The following is a 4,447-nucleotide window of genomic DNA, read 5'->3' as shown; positions in this document are numbered from 1 at the left end:
AGAGAGAGAGAGAGAGAGAGAGAGAGAGAGAGAGAGAGAGAGAGAATTATTCCCAGCAGAAAGGAAACGATACTTGTAGTAACATCAGTGGTGTGTTAGAAAATTTAGCCTTCCACACTGAGAACTCTCTTTAAAGTGAATGTTTGTTAAAAAAAGATAATAAAAGAAAATGAGAGATGAGAAGAAAAATTTAAGACTTCTTGAAGTGGTAATATTCATATGTCCCATCTTGCATAACTGTATATGTTAATCTGAGCAACAGATTTGATGATAAAAATAGATAATATATAAATCACTGTTAATCAGCTACCTTATTTTGAAAAACTGTAACATATGTATTGTTATGTTATAAAAAGTTTCTAAAAGGAATGTAAAGAAACTATCATTTGTAATTAAGTAAACCAAGGAAAATACATTCTTGGGTTCAGTTTAATTGTAACAAGAAAATCAGAAAGTAAAACATTCTAAACCATCATAAAAATACTATAACTCAATATAAACTGTGAAAGTGAATATTTGGTTTTAGTTTAGTGTTAGTGATATCTCCAGGGTAGTTGCATATTATCTCATGGAGAATAAACAGTAATGAAAATAATAATCACTTTCGGTATAGGTGTTTTCTAAGACTCCAAGGTTGGGTTGCCTGGAATGTCATTTTCTTTTTACAGAAATAGAATGGGTAAGGATCAGTGTGTCTTTTCGGCTCCAGAAAAGAAGTGGAGTGATGCCTTCAAAATGGCAGATGCAGCTGAGATGGGAAGCCAGTGTCCCCAGATCATAACACGTGCTCTACCACAGCAGCAGCCACAACACAAATGACCTGATTCAGTGGATAGACCATGGTGAAAGCAGTGTTTCTAGCTCCTGGTGGCAGATCTGTTTCAAGTGTCTGCCAGAGTGCACAGCTAAGAGTGACAAATTTGTAGGAGGAATAAGCTATCGTATCGTGGTGCAAATGTCATTACTCACCCTCGGTCATTACTGGCCTGAGTTTTGAAGAAGGGCCAGCCACGAAAAATACAAGCTCTTGAACTGTACCATAGAGAATTAAAATTCCATGTGCAGTCCCAGGGGTCTTGTGTCATTCACTTGTTTTGAAATAGTATTCTACCTATCATTCTCCCTGGTTTCCCTTGAAAACTCAACTCCTTAAGAAAGACCTATCAAACTTTATTTCTATAGATGGACATCATATTTTAAAGCTAGTTAAAATTGATAGGATGTACTTATGGTATGGTTGATGAAGGACAGTGAGGACAGTCGCTCCACGTTGGTAGCTTTGTAGGTAGTCAAGGGGGTAAGTGGATTGTGAGAGGCCCCCACCATCAGCTCTGTTAGCATTACCCTGCAAGTTCTGTTGCTCTAACAGTGTCTTTGCAGGTCACTTTCCCTCTTCCTGTGGTGACACAGAAGGAGAGAGGGTGGATCTGACGACAGCAGTGATGTACTTGTGGTGCTGCCTTGCGTATTTGCTCATGGCTAATATTTATAGAGCACCTTGCCAGTGGACACAGTTGTGTAATTCACTTGGAAGGAAGAGGCAAGAATTTCAAAGTGTTCTGTATTTTAAAGAGAGTTGGTATCAAGGGCATAAGTGATCGACAACCATAAAACATAAACGTTTTAAAGGCCATAATGTCTTTTCAGTTAACATTGAAAGTGCTCAGTGCTCATTATTACATTCAGCCAGTTGTAACGGGACAGAGGAAAACACTGTTTGGGGAATCAAAGATCTGAATTCTCTGTACCTCTGTTACACATCTCCTGATCTTGGTAATTCGCATATTTTCTGAGTCTAAATTTTGTTATCTGTACTGTGGAAACACATTTTTATTTATTCAGAAGATTGTGTGGCCATCATGTAAAATTAATGGTTGCAAACCTGTAAGTCACTTCAGAGCAAAAAGATAGTTTCAAAATAGTGGTTTTATCCATTCAGTAGAAGGACTTAGTGGGGGTTGTGTAAGTATCCTAATGTTTTCATTGTATTAAAAATTTTACAATGACATCTGATTTTTTTTTTTTTTTTTTTTTTTTTTTTTTTTTTTTTTTTTGTGGTACCAGTGATTGAACTCAGGACCTTGCGCTTGCCAGGCAAGCATTTATTCCACCAAGCTATTTCCCCAGCCCTTATAAGAATTCTTATAGAATTATAGCATGATTCTTTTTTTTTTTTTTTTTGGCGGAACTGGGGATTGAACTCAGACCCTTGTGCTTGCTAGGGAAGTGCTTATTCCACTGAGCCATCTCCCCGGCCCAATATAGCATGATTCTTTTACCTGAGCTTTAATACAAATTTATCTCAAAGAAGACATTTCTTATAATGAATCAGACTCAATGGCCATAAAGCAAATAAACTTTCCTTTTTATTATAGCAAATTTAATTCCAGAGGTAGAGTGTATGTAAGAATATCCTAATTAATCAATTATTAATTATCTAATAGATACAGAAACTGTATCATGGAATATATTGGAAAGATATAAGTAAAATGAGTTGATAAGAAATACACAAGAAACTTTAAAAAAAATCACAACCTTGGGAAAGTCACTAAGACAAAGCAGTTTTATTTTTACTTGCAAATGAATTTGGAAATCAAATGTATTAAGTTGAAAAGGTTAAGTTCCCCAAGAATAGAAAAATTCTCAGTAAGTGCTGCTTGTAACATTAATCTACTTGCTTTTAGAAATGGTGAGTTGTATTATAATTAAGCCCAGAACCCAGTGGTCTAAGAGTCCTCTCTGATATTTGAGATACAAATGAGCCCTAGGAACCATTATGCCCATTCAAGGGGTTTCACTTTGCAAGATTTTATACTCTGATTTCATCATAAAAATTTCTACTTAACTCAATCTGGAGGAGCATTGTTATTTGATTAGAAATTGGAAACTACAAAACTCCTGCAATTAAAGTTATTTTTTAGTATGGTGGTAGCTTCAAAAGTTATTCATAGGAAATAAAATCTGTTATTACATTGGAGTCTCTTTGCTCACAAGAGGTCGGGATAGGTATAGTGGTAAGGTTATCACATACATTTAAGGCTAACTATTTTAATAGAATTTTATTGCTTATGAATACATTTTTGGGTTGAAATTTGTCTGAGGTAGTCCAGGTTTTTTAATGGTAAATTATGTCCCAGTCCCGAATGAACTATTGCGCAATTACTTTGGTTTTGTAGACAAGATTGAATATCTTTGGTGTGCAGAAATTTTCTAGTTAGGAAGTGGCTTTTTTTTTTTTTTAACATTTTTATGCATGAACTCTATCTTGCATATCTTTCTAAAGTACAGGCTCATTTATTTGTCAGAAACCTTATATTGAGATATTAGATTCCTTGACACAAAAGACTTGAAGATGCTATAGGCCTATTGGCCTAACTGGGGTCTGTGGGACATACAAGGTGTAACAGCTCAGGGCGCTCTCAGTTAGGTGCCTCCCGGCATTGCTTCCCTATTTCAACTGCCTTCCCTAGTCCTCACTGAGTCAAGAGCTCAGTGTCTAGCCTTAACCCAGGCTTTCCTTGCTTGCCTCCTTGAGTTACAATTTGTCCACACATGGGGAGAAATCTTCATGACTTATAGGTGAAATTAGAACTTCTATGAAAACAGTGACTATTTGGCATTACCTAATCTCATTTCTGAGTTGTTAAAAAAGTTGAGACATGCAGGAAAGAGCTTTTGATATCCCCTAGATGGTGGTTATTCTAGAATTCACTTCTAGGCTCAGGTTGTAACTCCTACTTCTTGGGATCTTTTGGTGACTGAACCCCAAAGATGGCTGCCTGGGCGGGGTCCAACTTGATGTCAGTTTCTCAGTTTTGTGAGCTCCAGCTGATACTTTTTTTTTTTTTTTAAATGTGATGTAAATGAGCTCAATTCAAGAGAACATTTCCAGGCCTCGCTTATTTCTTTTTAAACCTGTTAAATGCCATACACAGATCTTTAAAATTTTGCCAAGAGGTTATTGGCTAATGTGATGTTGTCATAAACAAATCTATAGGTTTACTATATTATTAGAAAGTTCTATTGAAAACATTTCTCTATAATAGAGAACTAAATATTAGACTATACTAGTTTATTCCCATATGATAGAAGTTAGTATTCAATACTGAAGATGTTTCCTGAGATTCAGAACAATATGCCACATACTTAGTAAGTGCTTATTAAAAAGTCTACACTTCAGGGCTGGTGAGGTAGCTCAGCAGACTAAGCACCGCTTAGGCAAGCGCAGGGGCTGGGGTTTGGCACCACGTGCAGTGCCAGCCCCTCCCCAGGGTGCACTGAGCCCGAGATGGAATCTGGGTGTGGTGGCCCATGCTTGCAATCCCAGTGCAGGGGAGGCTAAAAACAGGAGGATCATCATGAGCTTTAGCTGTGTAATGAGACCCTGCACACACACACACACACACACACACACACACACACACACCAAACTAAACCAACCAACCAA

This window comes from Octodon degus, unplaced genomic scaffold, assembly GCF_000260255.1.
Source record: "Octodon degus isolate 3935 unplaced genomic scaffold, OctDeg1.0 scaffold00016, whole genome shotgun sequence".
NCBI lineage: Eukaryota > Metazoa > Chordata > Mammalia > Rodentia > Octodontidae > Octodon > Octodon degus.
The sequence above is the reverse complement of the archived record's forward strand: the minus strand, read 5'-3'. Positions refer to the sequence as shown.